General features: G+C 41.5%; 1 long non-coding RNA gene across 1 annotated transcript in view; it reads right to left on the bottom strand.

The window, feature by feature from the left end:
- The window catches only part of LOC311609080, a 161,352-nt gene that overhangs the window by 39,226 nt on the left and 96,246 nt on the right, over positions 1-25,880 (bottom strand). The window contains exons 4-5 of the long non-coding RNA XR_014783259.1: positions 20,810-20,956; positions 4,919-5,042 (exon numbers count right to left, since the gene is read on the bottom strand). This is a non-coding gene — a long non-coding RNA (uncharacterized lncRNA). The remainder of the gene's footprint in view (positions 1-4,918; positions 5,043-20,809; positions 20,957-25,880) is intronic.

The following is a 25,880-nucleotide window of genomic DNA, read 5'->3' as shown; positions in this document are numbered from 1 at the left end:
GGTGCTGCTTATGAATGCTTAGTGGAAACCAAGAAATTCTCACATAACAACAGCATTGGGAACATGCCGGAAGTTCCATTTGAACGTTTTGCCAGTGGAGCTGCTTAAAAGTGTCCCAGAGAAGCAGCAGCTTTAAGAACACATTGTATGAGGATAAAAAGAAGCAGGAACTGTCCCCCCGCCCCCATCTTCTCTCTCAATGTCCCAGGGATGCTGGCAGAACAAAGAAAATCTGATGTGTATGGGTTCTAACACAGATATGCCCAGCAAAGCAAATAAACTATTACCCATGAAAAGCCCATGTCTAAAATGGACTTTTACTCTTGAACACTAAACGCATGCTTCCAAGGTCAGTAACTATAGAAGTTTGTATTTACGCTTGGCATCTGCCTCCTAGGGTTGCAAATGTCTGAACAGACGAGACACTGGTAGCTACAGGCATGTTCACATTAGTTTGGAAAAAATCTATTATGTTCAGGGACCAAATAATATCGAGGCAAAACTGTCTAGTTAATCAGGCTAAGCTGGTTCATTTTCTAATGGCCTGGCTCATTTCTTTGAATTCAAGGCTATTTTTTTCTGATTGCATAACTGTCATAAAGAGAAACCAGGCTTTTTCAAATCTCCGTATGGCTTACTCCCGAAGTCATTTTCCAGCAGCGGCATGGTGAGTCATCTGTATGCAATGACCTTGTAAAGTCCTCTCCAGAGAGCTGGAGAACTTCCACAGAAATCGGTAAAGCACTAAGAAGCCCACAGATCACTCAGTGCAACCTTGGCTTGCTGCTTGCGGCCAAAACTACTTGAGCTTTCAGGGTTTTGTTGTTGTTTTTGTTTTAATAGAACAATATTGGCTAAAATTAAAATTTTAATAATATATACAGAAGATATCATAAGATAACCATTCAAAGAGAAACAACAATTTATATAAGCATCTAGAGCTTCCAAATGGCACAAAACATATTTATTTATTTAATATTTTTGTGAGGGGTCATTTATGCAAGGCCATTTTTACCAGAGACTTAGTAAAGAGAAATAATCTACAGCACGTTCTTGGCCTTTGTTCACCAAGTGTTATATTTTCAAAGCTGTATCATATCTCACACTGGCTGTAATATATTGGCAAAGTACTAGAACCCCAGCAGTACCAAGGGGATGACAGGAGGAGCAGGGGCTCAGTGTCATCCTTACCTAAGCAGTAAGTGCTGGACTATCCCAGGGGGTGTGGGAACTTGTCTCAAAAGAAAGGGAGCTAAAGAAAGAAGAGGAGGGGAGGGGAGGAGAGCAGAGGGGAGGGGAGAGGAGGGGAGGAGACAGAGTCAGTCTAATCCAGTGTCAATACTTCTAAACCCTCTTCTAGTCTTACATCTACAATTCTCACAGCTAACATCCACAGTTATGTGAAATTCCAGACATTAATGAGCTGGGGGAAAGTGTAAGGAATCCTTTATGATAAACTGTAAATAGGGTTTTAAAGGTTTATGTTTGTTCCCTAAACACTCAGGTGAGATTTTAACAGAAAGGGTAGTTTAAAACAATATGGAAACCCTGTACTACGTCAGCATTTTAGTGATTGTAAACTGATGCTCTGTGGGGTCCTGCTTTATTCTACATCACACAGAATTTCCTCTGTCTCTGGTATAGATATTTTAGTCAGGAAATCGTGATGATTTCAGTGATGTAGCCCATGATCCAGAACGCGAGAGCAGATGTAAAGGAAGTTGATTCTTGCCTGGTGTTTCGGTGTGACTATCAGCTAAAACTCAAGATGGCCAGAGCATAACAAACCATAAACCCACAATCATGAGGTACAACTGCGCGCTATCCATCCCAGAAAGTCTACTGTGCTCTGGGTGTAAGGAATAACACCGCTAGAAAGAGATTCTAGAGCTGAGAATACAAATCACGTGCAGAGCATTTATGTAGTATGTGTTAGGACGTGGGTTCAATCTTCACTAACACACACACACATACACACAAATCAAAAGACATTCACAAAACAGAGCAACAGTTCTGCACGTTGTCTGTTCCATGGGGGTCTCCTCTCTTTTTTAAAAAAATATATTTTATTAATTTATTCATATTACATCTCAATTGTTATCCCATCCCTGAAATGCAGCTATGGTGAGGAGAGAGGCAGGATGATGGTGCCACCATCTGTGTCCTCATAACCGTGGCTGCGCCAGGAACCCTGGGACCCAGATTCCCCTTGGCCGAGCACCAGAGATGGGAGCCCTTTCTGATATTTTTTAAATCTAGATGGAGCCCAGGATTCCACAGCATGAGTGAAAGTTGACCTTGCAAATTGAACACGAGATAAATATGTACTCAGTTGCAGACTGGACATAGCGCACGCAGCTCTTCACTGTCTGTCCTTGTTGTGCTGTTGGATGACCAAGAACCTCCTAGTTGCCATGATACTCCTTACTTCCCAGAGTCCTTTGGGCCAAACATAACATTTAGTCTCCCTTATGCTCCACTTTATTTAGCTCCATGCACAACACACGGCAAGAAACGTTTGTTAACTGCATGATCAAATAATAAGCTAATTTACTTTCCATATTTAGACCATGATGATGTGATGAGGTCAAAAGTATTGAGATCTTAGTGTGATCCTTGCATCCTTCCAAACTCATGACACAGAGATTCAATAAAACACAACATGGAGACAAAGAAAGTGAGGGTGGAGGAATCCGACCCGTTGTCCCCAGGTTCCTGGCTGTGACAGGCTCTATATTTTAAGGGATTTAAAGTGCGTTTACCAAGTGAAGACATTTTAAATTACTAATGGTCATTCTACTTTTCCCTCTCCATTGACTTCTTACTCTTTGATAAAAAGAACCTGCATCCTTCATTTCCCAACTCTATATGACACCGGTCCCTTTTGCTCTTTGGCAAGAAGGATTCCATCCCCTCCACGCGTGACATGTTAGACAGCCCCTCCACGCGTGACATGTTAGACAGCCCCTCCACGCGTGACATGTTAGACAGCCCCTCCACGCGTGACATGTTAGACAGCCCCTCCACGCGTGACATGTTAGACAGCCCCTCCACGCGTGACATGTTAGACAGCCCCTCCACGCGTGACATGTTAGACAGTCCCTCCACGCATGACATGTTAGAATGATGGTTGTGCAGGACTCCAGCCGGCCACACCCCAAAAGTGCTCTGTTGAGACACAAGCACTCACTTCCTCCCCTGGTCACATCATCTTCCCCAAAACGTTTTGGTTGCCATCCTCCTCTTGTCAGCACTGCTGTTACTACTTGGGGGCATTTTGTAAACATTATTTCTCAGTCTCCATTGGCACCAAGCTGGGACAACTTGTTGTATAACTCTCTATTTCACCCCACACCCTTTACTTAAGTCTCAGTCCTTATTTTTACCAACAGTGCCTTTGATTGCTACCCAGTGCTGCCCTCTTAACTTCCAAAGCTTAGCCCACCAAAGGAAACAATCCAACCACTGAACACTCAATCCATGAACTCATTATTAGTGCCTGTTCTGAGCTCAAATCCCTTTCTTTCTTCTCTAATTTAAATCCCATGGACTCTACTTGGATCCTTACTATCTTTATATATCTTCCTAGAAAAGTTTCAACTCTGCTTAAACTTAATTCCCACATTTATACTGCAGAGAAAATACATAAATATAACGACAAATTTGATATTTAAAAAAAAAAACTCAAAGTCTGGATGTGGTAGTATAGCCCTATAACCCAAGTATTTGGGAGGTGGAATTATAGGGTCAGAAGTTCAAAGATATCCTCGGCTACAGAGAAAAATGGGGCTAGCCTGGGATACATGACTCCCTATGTTAGAAAGAGAAAAATACAAGAAGATAAAACTATCACTGCCACTACCACAACAAAACCTTTCTGAGAGCATGGACGATATTAAACCATCTTTCTGTGGGACTGTGTTCCATTCCACAACTTGTGCCTCAGCCCAAGTTTTTAAGAAGATAGATTTGACCAAACATTATCCATTAATTCTTCTCAAGGCAAATCTGGTCTTATTAGAAATAGACAAAACAGAGTTTCAGAGATAAAAATTATTCGGCATTTCAGGACTGTGACAGAGGGTATTATGCTGTGAGTCAGTTCCTTCAAGACACAGGATCCTGTGTGGGTGAACTGGCTTCAGGGTGTGAATTTGACCCTGCTCAGCTACTCCACATGGGAGGGAGAAAGGAGATTCCAGCTGTATTGAAGAGCTAGCAGCACAAAGGGGATCTTTCTATTTGTTTTTTGCCTACTGGAGCACAGTACAGGCAATTGGAGCCAAGTTCTGTGTGTTACATGTAACACTGCCTAGCTGTGACTGAATTAATCATTAAAAGTGGACCACTGGGAAAACATAGTGCAAGCCTAGGACAGGAGAAGAGAATGGAAAACGAGACAGCTGACAAGGAAATAGTTATTAGTCAATGAAATCTCTGAGCAGTTAATCAACATTGCAGACATATAAGAAAGATAAAATAATTATTTAAAATATATTTACAATATAAGTTATTCATTTTAGAAGGTTGTCTCACTATGTAGCCCTGAACGGCCTGGAGCTTGCTATGTAGACCAGGCTGACCTAGAACTCACAAAACTCTGTCTCCTGAATTCTGGAACTCTGAATGGTGTTTATAGTGGATAGTTTTTATTGTCAACTCAACAAACTCTACAATAAGAAGTGTAGTGAGGAGCTGTCTAGATGAGACTGGCCTGCGGGCATGTCTGGGGAGGATGTCTTGATTGTGCTGGCTGATGTGAGCCACTGGGCCCACTGTGGGCAGCAGCATTCCCTTAGCTTGGGAATCCTGGACTGTGCTACCTACTGACTACATCTGAGCAGAGGGGCTAGGTCCTCACCATGCACTGTCTTTGGTTGATGCATCAGTCTCTGCAGCATCCCCCACCCCTACACACCTGGATTTGTTGGATCCATTGGTCTTCTTGTGGAGATCCTGTCCCCTCCAGGTCCTTCTATTCCCCAACTCTTCCATAAGACTTCCTGTACTCCACTCCAAAGTATGGCTGTGAGTCTCAGCATCTGCTTTAAAAAAAAAAAAGATTTATTTATTATTTTGTATAGAGTGTGCTGCCTGCATGTACACCTGCAGGCCAGGAGAGGGCATCAGATAACATTATAGATGGTTGTGAGCCACCATGTGGCTGCTGGGCATTGAACACATGACCTCTGGAAGAGCAGCCAAGACTCTTAAACACTAAGCCATTTCTCCAGCCCTCAGCATCTGCTTTGATCCCCTGCTGGGTGGAGTCTTTCAGAGGACCTCTATGGTAGGGATCATTGTGGAAATTCTTGACCATTTTAATTGCCATAGAAGAATTCCAACTTACTAAGATACTCTCTCTCTCCTTGTCCTTACCTTGAATTCTGCCTAGTTATAAAGCATAGACTACAATGAACTGATGACTGTTATACATTAATCAATTCAGTAGACCTAATTTTCCTCAGGGGGTTCATTTTAATAATCCCAATGAGTGCCTGAAAACGCAATGCTAGTATAGTTTTAATGTTGAATGCCCCCCCCCCCCCGAGACCTAGGAGTTAAAGACTTGCTTTTCAGGGAGGACCTATTTGGTGATGAGAGTGACGTTTGGAGGTCTGGCTTTATGAGTGGTACTTGGGTCTTTACGGGTAGTTCCTTGGGCAGTGGGTCTTGGCCTTCTTAATGCTGTGACCCTTAAATACAGTTCCTCATACACCTACTTTTGTTGCTACTTTATAACTGTAATCGTGTTACTGTTATGAATTGTACTATAAATTATCTGTGTTTTCCAATGGTCTTAGGCAACCGGTAAAAAGGTAATTCAACCTTCACATGGGCTGTGAACCACAGGTTGAGAAGCACTGCCCTAGAGGGTTTGTATGACGTTAGCCCATGCTCTCTGGTATTGCTATTTGGCATGGTCACTGGAGACCCAGAGCATTTGATCTACCTGATCTTGGACTGGAGTTCCCCAAACTGTGAGCCAAAATGAGCCCTGTCTCTTTAGAAGTTATCAAAGATGTTTCTTCAGTACTTCAGTATTTCAGTTGACAGTAACAGACAACATTAAATCTCATGTCCACAGTTTTTGATGTTGTTTGTTTTTTCTTTCTCTATAAATCTTTGACAAAGATTATTTTTTTAATTGGGTACAAAAAGAGATTAATAGTAGTCACTCATAATAAAATAGAGTAAGTATAACAATTCATGGTAATAAATATATGTGAATTCGATCTCTCAGGTATCAGTCAAGAAAAAAAAGTTAATAAAGCATTTTTAGACCATGGTTCACCTTGAGTGTCTGGAATTACAGAAAATGGAACTGCATGCTGTGGGGAGGCACTTTGTGATTCTGAACAAATGATATTTTCTCTTCAGTGTGCTCCCTCCCACAGGCACATAGTCTCATAAGATGCTTTCTGTCTCTTGGGGGCCAGGTGATCCTTGTACCCCATAGACAAGGGCTGTGTGTAGGGATTGGGTATTGGCTGGCAGCTTTGTGTGCAGCCCTATGTCCTGTGCAATACTGGAGCTGCTGACGTAATGGTTGTCAGTGATAACTGACGGGCACAGACATCCTGCCTTTCTCTCAGGGCATGTCTATCTATATGATTCTCTCCCGCATCTGGATGACACTACATATTTTTGAAATAGTAAAATATGCTGCTTAGGCGAAAGGCATGATTTTCCTCATACACTCAGGATAGCTTTCAATGTGGTCATTTAGTAATATGTGGGAGACATTATTTTACAACGTTTGTTTTGTAGATTTGCTTTCCTTTCCAACAGCAGGGGATTAAAGTCAGTCGTCACAGAGATGCAAACCAAAGTGGCAATGACCCTGATCTACCCTCTCCATCTGTCTACCTTCCCTGGAAGGCAGACGGTTTCTCCTACATTACACATCCCCTCCATATTCCTTTCCGAGAGTTAGAACTCAGGTCTCTTCACATCTTTGGGGAAAGGCATAAGGAGGAGGCCATGAAGGAAGGCAAAAGCAGCGCTTGGTGCTTTCTGGAAGGAATAGTGCTTGTAGCACAGCCCGGCCTGAAGGAGGTGTGCCTCTTTCACATAAACGCTCTTTGGTGTGCTTCCCTTCACCTTCAAATGCTGTGAGAACTGAAGATTTGAGATTCAGTGAGAGGTGACAGGGAGGTTTTCACAGGGCACCTGACAAATCTGTCTTGGCTATAAGAGATGTGTTTTTGCAAAGCATTGAATTGCATGATGCCTAAAAAGTACTATCAAATTCAATGTACCAGTCAATTTTCTCACAGGGTGTTTCCTGACAATTGGGTGTAGTCAGTCAGTAAGAGAACAATTGCATCTCCAAGCGATACAACAGAGTCACAGTCGAGGCAGTGGTTGAATTGTCTGAATGGAATTTCAAATCCTAGTATATCAAATCTTCACTGGTGGAACGCATCTCTCACTTTCTACTGCCCTCCAAGTTGAAGGCAACTTCGGCTGAGGGGGGTAATCAAAACTTTTCACCTGTATTATCTTGCACTCTGTCACGAGGAAGAGTTGAATTGACAAGGTGAGGTGTTCAGACAAATGGGAAAAACAATCACAGTATTTATGGTTATTTCACAAGGCATGTCCCAAGGACACTAGGCAGCTCGCTTCTGGAACAGAGCTTGCACTTCAGAGCAATTCCTGAGTTTAAAACCCACCTTTCCCATTTACTAGCTCTGTTCATTGGAGTCCTAGCTCCTGTCTCTTCACAGCTAACTGTGATTCTGCTCTACACTAAGAGTTTGTGCCACTTCCGAGTTCCTGAGTAACATCCTACCCCAGTAGGAGGGCGTTAGAGGACGGACTTTGGGAATTTTGTTAGGCCATAAGAATGGGTCTCTCATGACTGAGACTAATGCTTTTAAAATGAGACACAGGGCCAGACAGGATGTACTTACCTTTAATCTCAATATTCAGGAGGTTAAGGCGAGAGGAGATTTATGAGTTCTAGGCCCACCATGGTTATACAGTGAGAGGCTTTCTAAACAAACAAACAAACCAACCAACCCACCAAGGAACAAGCTAGCTTGCCATTTCTCTCTATTCTCTGATAAGAGTGTCTATAGCCAAAAGATATCTCAGGATCAGGAAACAGGTCTTCGCCAGATATTAGACCTGCCAGTACCTTGGCCACAGGCTTCCCCAGCTTGTAAAAGACACATCTTCTTTGTTGTTGTTCAACCAACAGATTATAGTACTTTTGTACACTATTGCACATTAAGATAGAATCACAAAGTTTAATTTAGAGTATTTTAATAATTACATTTCTCAGCAGCTTATCTCCCAATGCCCAAAGTCTTACCTCTGTCATCAGGGTATAAAAATGTGGGTGTGCTGGTTTTTAAATTATAATATCTTTGGCCACAGTTCTCACAGTCTCAGGGAATTATCCCAGCTCCACTAACAGCTGCCTAGAGGCTGGTTGATAACTTTTGGCTTGTTTTAATTATTCAAGATTCACTATACTTTTAAATCCCTATTTGAACTTTATTTTCCTGCTCCCCATTTCTTCATACACACCGCACCCAACTTTACAGCAAACACATTTTGGTTTAAATTTATAGCTACTGATAAAGTAATTGCCATTTGTTTTTATATGTTAATTTTTTTTACCCCAGTGACTATGTAAATGTCTTTGAAACAATAATCAAGGAAAACCAGTCAGCTTCCAACAGACTTCCTGTAATCATGTAGGCTTTGGGCTCATTAAGTCTTATCTGTGACAAAAGATGATTCCTGACATTTCCTCTCCAGTCGAGGCTTTGGTTCAAGACTTCCCAAAGAAGTAACACTTTTGAGTTGGGGCCAAGTTGAAAAATCCACTGCAGTCACAGCTATGGCCAGGACAGAGAGCTGAGGAACACTAGGGTCCCAGGGGCGGGAAGCTGTGGTTTCTCCAATGACAAGGAGGGAAGACTTAGAAGGATGTGGCTGAGCCAAAACTGTGTGAAAGGCACAGACTGTGTCCTAAGCTCTTCATGTGCCGGGCTCACCTCTGGCAGCCTGTGCTCAGATACAAATAGCTTGGAGATTGCCAGACTTCCAGACGTTGGTAAATTGAGATGCAAGAATGTTGGCCCGTGCTTTAGCCCCATCCATCTCTCTCCCTCCACGTTGCTGCACTTCCTTTCCTGCTTTTCCGACACATGCTGGAAATGAGTGGCTAGTAAAAAAATGAACTCCCACGTGTTAAGGAGAAATTGTCCTGGCTATGAGGATTTAGTGTTTTCTTTGTCCTTGTGTCCACCCTGTACTCCTCATGCCTCTGGGAGCTGCTCTGTGGTGTGTGTGATTTGACTGTCACATAGCTGCAGTAGCTGAAGGCATCTCTGTTCCATTTTGCAATGGCCATACCATGTGTGATGTTTGAAATTAGGGCAGAGATTGGCTAGTATTTTGCTCTAGTAACAAACATCTGTCCTGGATTATAAGTAAGTTTTGTCTTATTTGAAATGGCAGTGGCAATTTTTACTGTGTAGCTCTTTGAAAAAGATAGGTACTACACAAGGGTGAGCTAAAAGACTCCCCTCTGTTTCTTTATAGAAGGATTCCACATGAGGATATCGGAACCCCCTTAATAATCTCACCTCCATATCATTACAGAAAAATGTGGTTTCCTGATGGAGTCAGCTCTAGTGATGTGAGAACTTAACTACACAGCATAAACTCCTGGAAATAATTTTCTAGAATATTTTATACTTCAGAAAGTTATAAACATCCAACTGAGAAACGGGGACTATTAACTTATATGATATTATTTTGTTTCAATACAGATTATTAAGTGGACCTACATTTATAATAATGATAAAGTTGCTTGCTATGGCCTGAACATTATATTTGCATGAATTCATGTGGAAATCCCATTCCTAAAGGGATAGTATTGAAGGTGAGGCTTTGGAGAGGTACTAGGTCCCCAAGAATGAAACCAAATCCCTTCTAAAATAGTCTTTAGCCATAAAGTACAGGATACCCACAGTACAATTCACAGACTCAAAGAAAGTAAGAAACAATGAGGACCTAAGGGAGGATGCTTAAATCTCGCTCAGAGGGAAAAATAGAATAGACAGTGAAAGAGGCTTTAGAGAGGGAACAAGGTAGGAGAGGAAGCACAGAGAAAAATGAAGGTGGAGATCAGATCTGGGGAGAGGGGGTGAGGCAGGACAGAGGGCCTGCGGAGAGAAGAGAAACCACAGGCAGGGGCATCTCTGTGACAACTGGAGCCCTAAGACAGCGTAGGCTCCTGGTAAGATATGAGGGTGACTGTAGCAGAGACTTCTAGTAGCAGGGGTCCTGGAGACTGAAGAGGACACCCTCTAATTAGACAGGACTCCTAGAGGAGTGAGGGAGGGAAGCATCAACATCTTTATGGCATTAACTACTCTAAAACTCTAAGAAATAAAGCTGGTTGTTTAAAAGGCATGAGGTTTATAGCCTTTTGCTATGCAACACCTTGAATGGGCTTAAATACTCACCATTTTCTCTAAAATAAAGAAATATTTCGAATAAAAGATGTAAGTAAGCCAGTTTATAGTCCAGTTTCTGGTGAAAACTTTCTGATCAAAACCATACCGCCAAGGTAATATGTTGCATAGACGTGTAATGAAATCCCATTGAGTTTCTAATGGACATGTCTGACTGGAGCACTAGATGCAGGGATGGGCAGGAAAGAAAGGTGTTAACTGAAGACTCATGTTACTGCCCATAGCCTTCTCAGTGGATCAAAAGCGGGCCTGCCTAGTTAAGGTAGAGCATCAGAAATGAAGGGGGGAGGGGAAGGGAAAGCTGCTAGGACTTTGCCAACAATGTTTGTGCAACGTGGATTTCCTGCCATGTTTGCCAGCACAAGCTTCTTCCTTCCCTCTATCCCATTGAACCTTGAAATGCAAGTCTCTCCAGTGTTTGGGAGAATCAGTCTGTACCCCATGTCCCAGGAAATATTATCTGATGCACAGCCTGAATATTCTACCCACAGCTCAGTGTGACCGAGTCAGGGCTCCCAGAATTGTCTTTTAGTGACATCAGAACTTTTCTTTGGAGTCAAGGATGCTTTTCTTTTTCCTAGTAGAAACAGATGATAGAGATGTAGCTCAAGGGACTGTTGGCAGTTTTCCCCAGGCAATGAGATGATGCTCCCCAGTGTCAAGGAATATGGAAGAACTGATTGGGGGTAAAATAGGATGAAGATTTTTGGATACTTATTTCAAGGCTCTATATTAAACATCACTTGGAAATTACCTGTATTTTCAATTTTGGGGTCATCACTCAGTGACACTTTTGCTTACGCCTGCTTTAATCAGGTTTTCCCAATTTTATTCACTTTCTTTTTAACTGCAAGCATGCTAAGAAATATTCATGAAGCATGTGTAATAGCCTCGAACTCTGCCCCACATCGCTGATCCTGCCTCCTCTCTTCATTTTCAGCTTGAACTCTGCCAGCTGCAAGAACTCATCAAAATCACTGAGAAGCCCAAGCTCCTTGGGAAACAGTGTGCCTATCTAGAGATCACCTTGACTCTGTTCAGAATATGCTGCAATAGAAACAGCGGAGGTACAAAATATCATGACCAAAAGCAACTTGGAGGAAGAAAGCGTTTATTTGGCTTACACTTCCATTTTACCAGTCATCATCAAAGGAAGTAAGGACAGGAAATCAAACAGGGCAGTGACCTGGAGGCAGGAGCTGATGCAGAGGCCATCTAAGAGTGTTTCATACTGGCTTGTTCATTATGCCTTACTCAGCTTTCTTATAGATATCAGGACCACCAGCAAAGGGATTATGTCACCCACAATGGGCTAGGCTCTCCCTCATCAATCACTAATTAAGAAAATGCCCTACAGACTTGCCTACAGCCAGATCTAATGGAGGCATTTTGTCAATTGAGGCTCCCTCCTCTGATGACTCTAGCTTGTGTCAAGGTGACATTAAAGTAGCCAGCACATGGGCATAGGCATCTAATGACCAGCATATTTAAGAATCTTCAGGCTTGTATTGAGTGTTCCGAGTGAGACCTTCTCCATCTGTGTGGTAGTTTCACAACTGTTAATACTCCACCATGGTGGGTGGATCTGAAGGGAAATGGTAGAATATGTGAGTTGACTGCACCACAATTTCAAAACATGAAATGTCAGCGGTGAATGTTCTAGAAAGAAACTGCAGGCAGGGAGCCAGTTCTGCAAGGTATTTTTCTCACAAGGAGTTCTTGCTTAGTCTGTAGGTTTCATTGAGTTAGCGACAATTATTAGAGATTGGGTCAACTTCCTTACCCAACAAAGACAATCCTTGAGACGGTTTCTAAACTACCCTTCTCATCTGCTTTGCTCTAAAAGCCAAAGATCCCTGGTATGTAACGGATGCAGTGAGCTGTCACAGGTTTCTACTGTCTACTGCCCCTAAACATCCCAGGGCATTCTCTGGGCCTTAGCTATAGTGATTTGATTATGGCACTTTTCCAGAATCTATTCTGACACAGAGATTCAGGTAATTAGAATTCTAAAACTGCTGCTTTAGCTAAAAGACTTGTGCATAAACTGACACAGGCTTTTTTTCATGTAAACTCTTATGGCTAACTATCGCAGTAACAATTTGTTTAGCCTCCCGGTGTGTTTCCCAACCTGCGGTACATTATCTAAATTTGGAAATGGGCACATAATTATACCTGTGGCTCACCTACCTTCTCCATTGAGGGTTTTTTTTGTTTCTGTTTTTTATTTTTATGATGAATGGGGTAACCACAAAACCAAACTAAACCACAAAAATACTTTTTCCAGGAAAAAATTCTCTCTCCTTCCCAAACCAATTTAGTTATTTTAGATTGGTGAAAAATAGTAATAAGCAATCTATGCTTGGTTTTAGATCAAGGCTTAACCCTTAACTATATTTAAGGAAGAAATTATGTAGCTTATGGGATAAAATGTCTGCTACAGAAGACAAAAACTATCTGCACACTAAAAGTATATTCATCTAATATATAGAATATATGTCTTAGATACATACATATATATGTATATGGAATAAATATAAATCTTGAAAGCTTGTTTGGCAAGCACTGGTTATAGCATGTCTGTTATGCAGAAAAAGCAATCTCAGGTTTAATCATCTGCATAAAGATTTGACAACAAGATAAATTTAGATATGTCTTTTATGTAAGATGTCACTTGGAATAATTTCTTTTCAAATCTTAACCTTTGCGGTAGAAAAAAAGTACAACTCTTGAGTTCTGATGGCATGATCTCTCACTAATTAGGATCAACCTCATACAACTTTGTTCACATTTATTATTGGGAAAGGAGAACAGAATTTAAAAAATGAAACACAAGCTGGGTGTGGTGGTGCACACCTGTAATCCCAGCACTCAGGGAGGCAGAGGTAGGTGGATTACTGTGAGTTGGAGGCCAGCCTGGTCTACAAAGTGAGTCCAGGACAGCCAAGGCTACACAGAGAAACATTGTATTGGGAAAAAAATGAAATAAAAAGGCAAAGAAAAACATAGGTGTGAGATACTAAGAAACAAATCTGAGGGCAGCATCAATATCAAAGAGGCAGTGGGTTACATTGAGCTGGGATGCTCTATATACAATAACTACAATTATAAAGATAATGCTATGTGTTATAAAGTCACCACAGGTTGATTTTGGCCCAAACAACAAAGAACTGTGGTGTTTCGGCTTAGAGCTCTGACAGCAGACAGTAACACAGTTCAGAGTGACATCCTTCAAAAGGCTGATAGTAGGCTACACTGTGGGAGCCCAGATGCAAAGGCCAGATCCAAAAACAGACAGTGGGGTGCACTGTGGGAGGCCAGATGCAAAGCTCAGATGGAGCTCTGAGCATAAGCATACAGCTTTGCCATTTATAAACTGAGCCCTCAGATGCGAATAAGTTCTGAGTGTTGTTTTCTTTCCAAGTAAAATTCGAGACTTGAGTACTTAATCTTCCGTCTTTGCTTTGGAAATGAGACTCTACAGATTGTGAAGGCTGACTGGTGGCCTCTCTTCACTTCCTTTCTTTATATTCTTATGTAACGGCAAGCGTCTCCCAAAAATAGATGATACAATTTTCACATCAAAGGTACACAGTAAAATTCCTACAGATTTAAAGCATTTTCTTCCTTTGAGGAGAAACAACACTGCTGGTGGCTGTTCTCCAGCAATAAAATTTGCTCAGGAGTCCTTGGTGATAAAATGGATACAATGAGTAAAGGAGTGTGTTCAAAGGCAACAGACGCTTGAAACAAAACAAAACAAAACAAAAAACCCCAAAACTGGTTCAGTTTGTGCATTCAATGGCATAGCCCAGTTCTTTAGAAACTATAATATAATTCAGGCATTCACTTGTTAAACAACTTTTATTGCATAAAAATTATGTGTCAAGAGTAATGTTAGGTCCTAAGAATGCAAACATGAATGAATCATCTCCCTCCAAACATATGAAAAGGTACATATTGCTACTACACTGGAATATAATGAAGGATCTATCAGAAACATACGGGGTTTTAGGGAAAAGGAAGGTGAGGAAGCATTTCATAAGTAGATGGTAATAGGAAAATTAGAGACTGGTGAAAGAAAAGGCTTTGTAACAGCTGAAATTATAACCAAGTGGGACAGAAATCGGCAAGCTCTTAACATAGTCCTAGTTTTCATGGAGATAAAAATTTTACTCTCCCTTTTGTCAAGCTTAAAAATGGTTTAAAAAAAAAAAGGTAGGAACCAACATGAACAATTCTTTCATCTGTTCACATGAGCTAAAGACCTGGAGTAGTGATGGACATTGCATGGAACTCTCTTATTAGAAAAATTTTAAAAAAAGAAAAAGAAAAACCACTCAATGAAATAGCCTCAGTAAATTGTTGATTGCAGAGTAAAAAACAGATATGTTTAGATCAGCTAGCCTGATGGTTTCTTTTAAGTGGTTTTTGTGGATACTGTTCTATTACTGAAGAAAGCATTTAATTGAAGGCTTGCTTACAGGCTCAGGGGGTGAGTCTGAGATCTTCACGGTGGAGCTCAGTACCTGTCTGTGCTGGAGTAGTACCTGAGAGCTTACATCCTGACTGGCAGGCAGGAGGCAGAAAAACACTGGGTTCATGAAACCCAAAAGCTTACTCTCAGGGACAACTCATCCAACAAGGCCACACCTCCTAATCCTTTCAAACAGTTCAACTGGGAACCAAATATTCAGATATATGAGCCTATGAGGACCGTTCTCATTCACATGACCACATTCCACTTCCTGACCCCCATAGCCTTGCAGCCATATTGTAAGGCAAAGTACATTCAGTTCAACTTCAAAAATCTCCATAGACTTTCACAGTCTCAAGACTGTTTAAATTCTCAAAATCCCTTCTAAGACTCAAGGCACTCTCTTAACCTCTACCACTATAAAATAAGAAAGCGAATGGCAACTCCCAACATACAATGCCACAGAATATACATTAGCATTCCAAATGGAAGAATGGGGACAGAGTGAGGAAATGCTGGACCATAGTGAGATGAAAAGCCACTGGCACAAACTCTAAATTCTGATTTAGATGCCTTTTCTAATCTCACACTTCTTCTAGCTTTGTTGACTGTAACACCTCCCACCCTCTCTCTTTCTCTCTCTCTCTCTCTCTCTCTCTCTCTCTCTCTCTCTCTCTCTCTCTCTCTCTCTATCTCTCTTTCTCCCTGGCTTTTCCCACTTTCTGTCTGCAGTTTTCCTTGGCAAGTATCCCAAGATTATGGCATCTCCAACATCTTTGGGACTCCAAAACAATGCAGGCTTCATCTTCATAATTTCATACAATGGCCTCTCCGGGCCTCCATGCCTGCAGCACAGCTTGGCCTCAGCTGTTTTCCTTAACCTTCATGGAAGATTCTGCAACCCCTGCACTCCTGTACCTTTCTCGATAACTCCAGAACCCAGAGCCATGTGCCTGAAGCTGACAAGCTCTTCTGCTTGCAGGGGATGGAATCTGACCCCCTCCTTGAACCACATTTGCATAAGCTTTGACTTGCTGGTGATTTTCCCATTGCTTCACAAGCTTTCATTTTAACAGCTTGCAAGGCTGTTAAAGGCTTGTTAAAGGCTGGACAGGGCCTGGCCCTAAGGGTACCACTCCCTTAACTCATTTTTAACCTTAAGCCCTTCCTTAAACTTCTCATCTCTTGGACCATAAGACTTTGAATCCAATATCTTATTTCCTGATGCTCTTTCTCCCCTCAAGCTCTACATTTCGTATTTCTTTTTTTCCTGAGAACCATGTGACACAGCCAATACTAAGTTATTTTGAAACCTCATCTGCTAATGACATTAGTTCAAAACTCTTCAACTTAGCCTCAGGCAGATTCTTAGGACAAGGGGGGGGGGGGAATCAGCCACAATCTTTGCCAAAACATCACAAGAGCGGTCTGCTGATATCCTTAAGCCTCTTGAGCTGGGTCTGTATAGTCCACACTCTCAGAACTACGGCCTTCCATGCTTCTACTAAAATGCTGTGTTCAGCCCCAATTACAGTGTTTCACTGCGTTCCTAATCCAAAGACTCAAAGTCCGCATTCCACCCCTAAGCAGCATGGTCAGGCCCTCTCACAGCAATACCCCAGTCCCTGGTACCAACTTCTGTCTTGGCTACTGTTCTACTACTGTGAGTAGATGACATAGTAAAGCAGCATTAGAAGAGAGCATGTGATTAGGGGGAGGGGCCTTTTTATAGTTAAAAAGAAATAATCCATGAACATCATGGGAGGGAACATAGGGGCAGGCATGGGAGCCTGGAGCAGTAGCTGAGAGCTTATGTCCTGATCTGTATATAGGAGACAGAGAGAGGGGGGAGGGAGGGGAAGAGAGAGAGAGAGAGAGAGAGAGAGAGAGAGAGAGAGAGAGAGAGGAGAGAGGAGAGGAACAGGGAGAGAGGAGAGAAGAGAGTGGAGAGAGGAGAGAGAGGAAGAAGAGAAGAGGAGAGAAGAGGAAAGGAGAGGAGAGGAGAGGAGAAGGAGCAGGGGAAGGAGAGAGTGCACAAAACTGGGCCTGGCATGGACTTCTGAAACTCCAAAGCCTACACCCCAATGTCACATCTGTCTCATCCAAACAGGCCATACCTCCTAATCTTTCCTAAACACGCCACCAACAGCAAACAAATATATTCAAATATATGAGCCACAGGGGAGTCTTTCTCATTCAAACTAGCACAAATTATCAATTCCGAGTAATGGAAAATCATTCTCTGATAGGTATAGCCTGGTTCCTCGTTTCTCAGTCTCACAAGCGGACCAAGCAGCAGCCTGTCTCTTGCACAAAACTCTGACCTAAAGCTGGAAGTATTTGCAGAGCTCTGGATTAGGGTACACGATTCGTCCTTATACTGGAAGGTTATACTCTTAGGGAGGCAGCTTCTCAGTTGCGGTTCCTATTCCCAGAGGACTTGATGACTCTAGTTTGCATCACAGACACAAACGAAAAGCACAAGCGCCGTCCTTTGTCTTCTTCCGCTACCAACTCCTGCCTTCACGGACTGATGACTTCTCATTTCCCCACCCAGCCGATGAGAGAACTGCAACTTTTACTCCATGTCTTTGATCCCTGGGACTCCCAGCAAGGGGAAGTTGCCCTTTCTTCAAACTCCTACAGGCTATAAACCAGACAGCTTGGCTTAGCTGCAATGTAGGTGATGGGGTGCTTATTATGGGATGCTTACTTCTAGGTCCTGAGATTCCTAGTTCATGGTCAACTGATCATCTCTACTTGTCAATCCTTTTTATTTTTCTTATTTATAGCAAATAATAAGGACTTAATGGCCATTTGTGAATAAGTTAATAAAACCAATAAGTCCACTGTAGGTTCTTCAATAATGGTACATTTCCTAGATTCTCAAGACTTTCTTCCCAAGCTCCTGTCCTTTTTTAGTTCTTAGCTCACATTCTGGTGAGTTTATCAAAAAGATCTGAACACTGTTAGGAAGTGTACTGTGGTTCATCTTCAAAGAGAGACTGGAGAAACTGCAAAGGACTCTGAGGCAATTTAATATGCAAATGCTTATTTGAATTTTTAACCATGTGTAACCACTTATCTTCATATTTGAATATGTATTCAACTACACAAGGAAATTAATCAAAGCACATCACATCCTGGGGCATATAATGTCTTCATAAATGCAAGAGTCTGAAATAGTACATCATATGGCCTCTGCACACAATGAATTTCAATTGGCAAGCTCTAATGCAGTTTTCTGTAAATTTATAAATTAAAAGCTAGAAATAAAAATTTACAAGTAGAAAACTAAATAATCTGTAATTTAAAAATAATTGAAATATTTTGAATTGAGAGGTAACTCGGTGGCTAAGAATGAATGCTGCCCTTAGAAAGGAGCTATGTTTGGTCCTCAGCACACGAGTCAAGTGGCTCATAGCCCCATCTGACCGTAGCTCCAGGGAAACTGCCACCCTCTTCTGGCTTCCAAGGATATCTGAACTCAAGTGCCTACACACAGACACACACAAACATATAACTAATTAAAAAAAGTACCTTTAAAAACTAATAAAATATGTTGAATTGAATGATAATAAGAATATATTTAAAAATTTCTGGAATATTATTAAAACCATACTAAGAGATAGTTATTATTTTATATGCCTTTCTTTAGGATTTGGTTTTATTTGTGTGTATGTGTGTGTGTGTGTGTGTGTGTGTGTGTGTGTGTATTTGTATTTGTATTTGTCATGTGTGTGCATGGATACACAGAGGCCAGAAGAGGGTGATGGATCCATTGGAGCCTGAGTCACGTGTGGTTGTGAGAAGCCTGATGTTGGTCCTGAGAACTTAATTCAAGTACTCTACAAGGGCACCAAGCACTCTTAAGAGCTAAGCCATCTCTCTACCTCCACAAATGTCTTTCTTTAATATAATCAATAATTGATGTGTGTGTGTGTGCATGCGCATGAGAATGTATGTGTGAACTATAACTATTATTCACAGCATAAAATAAATAACATTCCATAAATTTCTTCCTGAGTATTTGATACTTCTGATGCCAATGTGACTAGTATTTTTCTTCCAAAGTAATATTACAATTCTTTGCTATTCCTACACAGACATGGCTCCTACAAGGACTTTATTCAGTACCTTTTGAGACTCAGTTTTATTGTCAAATTTAAAAACTGCTTCTTTTACCCACCGTGAGATTAAAAATTGTTATTTAATGAGAAAATCGTTTACTGAGCTTTCCTGTGTGAAGGGATCGTGTCTCCTACTGGTGAGACATTTACCCGGACGTAGGGTTGAATTCTGAATTCCTCAAACTGCAGAGCCCACTGACTTTCTCTTGTGAGGTAACTGAGGTGGGATAGCAGGTGGCCTCGTGTATAACTGTTGCAGCAATGGTTCCGTGGATGGTAAGTGCTTGTAAGGATTTCCACACTGGCACTCCGTGCTTGAGCTAATAGAGAATCACTCATTGGACAACGGAGCTCAGTTGAGGATCTGAGCTACATGGGTAAGAACAGCTGACAGGCCTAAAACTTGTAAGGGTGCCTAATGGCAGCACACTTTCATGTAAGTTCAGAGTGCTCATACTGTGTACACATCTTACATTCACAGCTCAGAATACACAAAGTGTCATTCTGCTTGCAACTTAACAGCCTTCTCAGCGTCTTTGAAATTTCATCAGCAGGCAGAGCACAGAGAAATAAGCAACTAATGTGTCAATCCTGCTCCCACTTTAATTAACTTCTCATGTGAAAACTTCATTTCTACTTTTTAAATTATTGTGTGCATGAGTACACATGTGTGTGCATGCATGTGTGTGCATGTGTGTGTGTGTGTGTGTGTGTGTGTGTATGTGTAGGGTGGGGGCCTGCTGACCACAGTGTACCTCAAACTTGGTGGCTAATACCTTTATCCACTCACCCATCTGTTGGGCCCTGTAATTTCATTTCTGTCACACTATGTTGAAAGGATTTTAAAAGAAAAATTTCTTATTCACTCAGCTCAGATTTGAAAGAGAGCAAAGAGGAGAATATTTTTGAGAAGGTGTGAAGGGAGGGAAAGGCAGAGGAAAAATAATGTAATTATATCAAAACATCAAAAGTAAAATAAATTTTTAAACAAGAAAATAACTACCAAAAAAAAAAAAAAAGATTTGAGTAGGCAAAGAAACAAGAAGCTGAGGATTATCCCACCTCACAATTCAAAAGTATTACATTTTGTTCTGATATTGGCAATATATAAAAATATTCTCATCACTACACTTTATATGTGAAAGAAGAAAGTAGGAAAATGTTTGGGTTATTGACTGGTCAGGGAAGTTTTAAAAAAACTCTTTGGTGAAATGTCAATTAGACGATTAGACCTGGGCTCCCTAAGCCACTGGCAGTTTCACTTGGACCACATGCCATGTCCTCATGATGCTCCATTTTCCTACATGTTGTTGGCCTGACGATGAAACACAGTGCTAAAACATAATCACATTCCAACCCAGAAGTTGGTGAGTTAAGGTTTCCTTGAAATAAGATGAAAATAAACTCCAGAGGCTCTTGCTATTTGTTATTATTTAATGAAACATAAGAAAACCCGGCAGGTACACGCATTAACTCGAGAACAACGTCCCAAGGCAGCGTCAGGATGATGCAACTGGTTCAGTCACTGAACGGTTTCCCGATTTTGTGTGTTTTCTCCATTGCGACTCCACACACACTACAGTGACTTGCTGGGATTCACACTTGATAGATTTCCCCCTTCCGCCACGGGTACAGTGTTATCCGAACAGCATTGATTCACAAAGAAGGATCATATTGTGTAGGAAGAATTTTGCACTTACTGTTTCTCAGGCCGTTGCTTGCAGAGCCCTGGCCCTTTGTGCTCTCGGATGCAGGCAAGAGCAAGCCCCAGCTCTTCCTCTGTCTTACGTTCTCTTCTCGAAGTGGACTCTAGTAAAACAAGTAACCCGATTTCCCACAAGGCTTTCCTAGAACAAAAGAAAAATGAGGCCCACATTGCTAGAACAGATTTTTGGTGTACTTATAAAAATAACAACAAACACAGCACCAAGCCTGTCCTGAAACTTACAGTGGAGTTTCTTAAGCTACTTCAGAACCATCAAGGCAGCACAGTATAGATCACTCCCAAGAAGTCAGCCACAGGGGAAGGAAGTGGGGAAAAGAGAAGAGAAGCCGACAGGCGCTCTAAGACCTGACCCAGATGGCCAGTTCTCCCTGCTGGGGGTCGCGAACCCTTTGGCAAACCTCTAGCTCAAAATATTTATATTACAATTCATAGCAGGCAAAAACTACCAACATGACAGCAACAAATGTAATTTTGTGGTTGGGCAGTCAGCACAACACGAGGAACTGTGTTAAAGGGTCACGACATTAGGAAGAGTCAGATCTGCTGCCCTAGAGTGTGTCTGAGTCCACAGTCGCAGTGACAGGTCACGGTGAATATTGTCCCTCTTTATACTCTGCCTCTCTCCACTTCTAGGGGTCATCTCTGTGAGCTGAGGACCTTTTCATACTCTGTCACATGCGTAGGCGCTACCTGGCAAATACTCATAATTTGGTGACAGAATTATTAAAAACATGGACTAAAGATGTAAGTTCTTGGGACCATATATTTATTACTCATGAGTCATAATTCCCGGAAGTGGGCCAAGAGATGGCTTTAAATTTTCTCTCTAGTGATTCTTAGGCATGTAAATATGAGAGTCACATTCTCTTTGAGAATTCCGTTCAGGTATTTGAGCTAAGCCATAGTCAGAAGTAGACAGCGGCGGCCATTTTCCTCTAACTACTCCTATCTCTTGTATTTTGAAAGTAAAGAGTGGAAGTCTACGCGGTTTAAGAAGTGGCACACCCTCAGTTTAAGGAATGTTTTTCTACAAAGATTACAAAATCTGACCAAGGCATTTAGGAGAACCTGGATAACAGAATATATACAAGTAGCTTAAATGAATTATTAATTTTCAAATCAATTCAAATTAATTATGTATGTACACTTTTGAATTGAGAATCGTTCTGTGATGTTCAATTTCTCAGAAGGAAGTCAAGCAGGCCAAGTCCTGACCCATGGGAGATAATTAAAAATGCTGAGTGAATGAAGACTCTCTTAACCTCATGGGATCAATATTATGATCTTGAATTATCATTGTTCTCAAAATATAAAACAAGTTAGTAGATGAAATAGTTTATCTTATAAAATAGGAGAAAACTGGCTTTTATTACAGCAGCCTATTCAGCTATAAGAACTATTTACAGAGCTTTTTATCCATTTTCTTATACTATAAGGCATTGTAGCAGTCACCTCTGGTAAGAAAAGTAAATTTAACTCAGTGTGATTTTGTTTTAATCACTCTGCAATACTACAACATTTCAAAAGTGAAGGGACAAAGACTCTCAGAAAACAGCTTTCAAGACCTAAGCCATGTGGTTCACCTGGGTTTAGTAGGGCACTCGTCCATGAGCAGGCTCCTCAGTAATGTTTGCTCTTGTGTATTGTCTTATATAGTACACGAAGAAAACATACGTAGCACTAGGTACCAGCCATATAGAGAGCCTTGGACTCCTAGAACCACATGGTTGCTTCTGTTACACTCCTGAAGGCTGTGTAGCGTGTTTTCTTCTTTCTGATGGTGTGGCATACTCGTTTCTTAATAGCCTGAAGGTAAAGAAAATGAATCTGCATTTCAAACGAGTAGAAATAATAAATCAATGTTCCTCATCCATCAAAATTGGAGAAGGTTTTAGATAAAAAAAATTGTCAAACTGACTCTGAAGCACTTACAGAAATGCAAAAGGCATTGAGGAAGAATCTAGTTGGAGCGCATGTACTAGCAGCTTCTGAGGCTTTTAAGCAACTAAGGATACGGTAATTGCAGTGATTTAGGATGATCTGGTATTGGTGTAAATAAAGGTACATTAGTCAATGGTGCAGAAGAGGAAATACTACGCAGACAACGAGTTCACTTTCAAAAGGAAGCTAATACAGCTCAAGGAGAATCTTTAAAACTTAGTTTGCTAATTTCAAAACCAAAACAAAGTTCTAAAACCATGTTACCTGATCGAACTAAAACTTCTCCTTCTCAAAGACATTACTAAGCAAGTGAAAGAAAGCTGGGGGGTGGGGTGGGGTGGGTAGGTTTCTGTTGTTGATACTGGAGGGAAGTGGTGCAGGAGGATGTACACAGTTGGAGTCCAGCCTGTGAGATGTGCTGAAACTCTCACCTCAAATACATACAAAGGCAATGAAATGAAAGCTTGCCTGAAAGCGCAGACCTGCATTTCCTCCTACTTAGGAGCCTGAGGAAGAGGATCATTGCATAAGGCTTGCCTAGGCTGTAGTGGAAGGTCAAGACCAGTGTGGAAAACACAGTGAGACCCATCCCTAAATAAGAAGTAAACGAAGGTTTACTTCTCCTCTGGTAAGGCTCAGGCATCATTGCGGAAGAGAGGACAGGAAAAACTGTAAGAGACAGAGGCAGTTCTGCAGCAAAGCAGAATTTGCCAGGCATGATGGCGCTGTCGTCCACTCGTGACTTCGCATTTAAGACCCGCACAAACTCCTCCATGCCTAGGTGGGAGAACGAGATCATGAAGTCCACCCCTAGTTAAGGAGCTGTTGTTAATTGATGGATCCCGGAGAACGGAGTCCATTTTCTTCAGTGATACGGTCCCTCATGAAGTTACCCGTGATCCAGTAAATGGTCCTACGTCCATATACATGCAGGTAGCACTAATGAAACTCAGCAGGCTTAAAAAGAAAGAAAAGAGCACATGAAGTTGAAAGGAAAATATGTTGCAAGGGATAGGGAAGAAATTGGAGCAAAGAGAAAGAATATGGACTTGATCAAAATGCATTGTATACATGCATGCAATTTTCAAATAAAAAATAGAAGCCTGGGGACATAGCTAAGCAGTGTAGTACTTGCCTAGCGTGCTCAAGGCTCTGCGCTTTTATCTGTAGGACTGAAATTGAAGGGGGACATGATAAGCAGTCTACTGGGCGAAAACTTTTTTAACGTACATATGTAAGTCTTTTTGTTCAGAGTAAATCACTCCATGAACCCACAAGAAGACAGCCGTAAGGGAACAAAATGAGAAGAGACCTGAACAGATATTTCACAAAAGAGGTTGCCAGACAGGCATATAGAGAAGTGTTCCCGCGTTATTGGATGCCAGGGAAGTACCGAGTCACAGCACAGTGAGTTCCTGCAAGCAGAGCCAATCAATCGCTAGTGCTGAAGGCAGAGACCGGTTCAATGCGGAAGGAGAGAAGCTGTTCAACAGTTGGTTTCTGAGCTTGTGGATGCCTCGGGCTACTTGACAATGGGAAACTGCAGTGCAAGTAGAATTAGTATCTATACATCACTGACACGGTTAGAGAAGGTTTACACTGCATTATCCGGATGCATCCAGGTGAATCACATGGGCCCCAAAAAGCAAAAGAGGGTGACAGGGAGATGCAGAAGGAATGGGCTGAGAAGGCTTGGTGCAATGATGCTACTGGCTTTGAAAAACAAAGAATGAGACCCAATGTCTTGGGTAGATCCATGGTAAGCAAATAGATTATCTCAAGGGCTGAAATTACACATTGTTTTCACCCCTAGAAATTATCATTTAAAATTCTTAATTAGAATTTCGTATTTCAACAACTATACATTAACACATCTGTGTTGTTCTAAGCTGCTCTGTTATTGCAGCAATAGAGAATTACCATAAAAAAAGAAGAACCCAGGTGTCCTATCTTTCACGGAAAATTAACTCAAAATGGAGTGTTGAGTTAAACGTAAAATGGAACGTAGATTAACTACAGATGAAATCATTTTATCACATTCATACTCGTAGCACCATTGGTCACCTGAAGAAGCCCAAGACTAGATTAAGGCAGATCGAGTCTGGTATTCATGAGAGAGGTGTTCTACAGGTCCCACTCCTTGCTGAGGTGCTGTTGCCAGGTGAATGTTCCAATTTAAGTTGTTAGTAATAGGGGAGTCTGAATCTGGGGAATAAGCAACACCTATGGGTGCATTTCCCCCAGTTAAAATGTTTATTAAAAATATGGTAAGTAATTGCTTCATCTCCACTTGTATGGCTGAAATGTAAAAGAGTGATGGATGGTTCCAAGATGACAGAGTCCCTAGGAAGAGGGAATTGGTTAGACATTGATGTGGGCAGAAGAAAGATCTGAGGTAAAAAGTGGCCTTAGGGTCTGGAATGAGTCAATGAGTTATCTTCAATTGCCCTGCCCCAAGCTGAAATCAGCATCAAGAGCTTTCTAAATACCAGCTCAGTCTTTCAGGACACTCGGCCTATTCTCTATCTTATTCTTTGAGGGGAAGTGTCCCAATGGAACCAGAAGCTCATCAATACGGCTGGCCTGACTTTCCAGCTTACTCTAGGATCCCTTGTCTCTGACTGTAGCGTGGCTGACATACACCTCTGGCTTTTATGTGCCTTTCGGGGATTTGAACTCTGGTCTTCATGGTTTGTGGAAAAATGCTTTACTGACTGAGCCACCTCCAAGCCTTGACTTCAACACTTCATTCTGGGGGGGAAAAAATCTTACTTTAATTTCGAATTTCTACCTTGTCAACTCATTTGAATGTCTTGCCAATTTGAAGACAACATGTGTCTGCAGAGTTGAGGGAGCAATAAGGTGGCAGAAATTGCTTTATTTTTCTGGGTGAGGCATATGTTGGCAGCCATGTAATCAAAGACAGTAAAATAGAGGGCAATAGGATGTGTTATGAATTTTGTCGTTGTTTTTTTGTTTTTCTAGCAAAATAAAAAACTTTGTGCCGTGTAGCAAGGTTCTTTTACTATCCAAGTCCCCTTACTGTGCCCTCACAAGTAACATAGGAAAGCTTTCATTTAAACACAAAGGTGTAGAAGATATTT

This window comes from Acomys minous (genome assembly GCF_964271855.1).
Source record: "Acomys minous genome assembly, chromosome: 11".
In the NCBI taxonomy this organism is placed as follows: domain Eukaryota; kingdom Metazoa; phylum Chordata; class Mammalia; order Rodentia; family Muridae; genus Acomys; species Acomys minous.
This window is presented reverse-complemented; position numbering and strand designations above follow the sequence as displayed.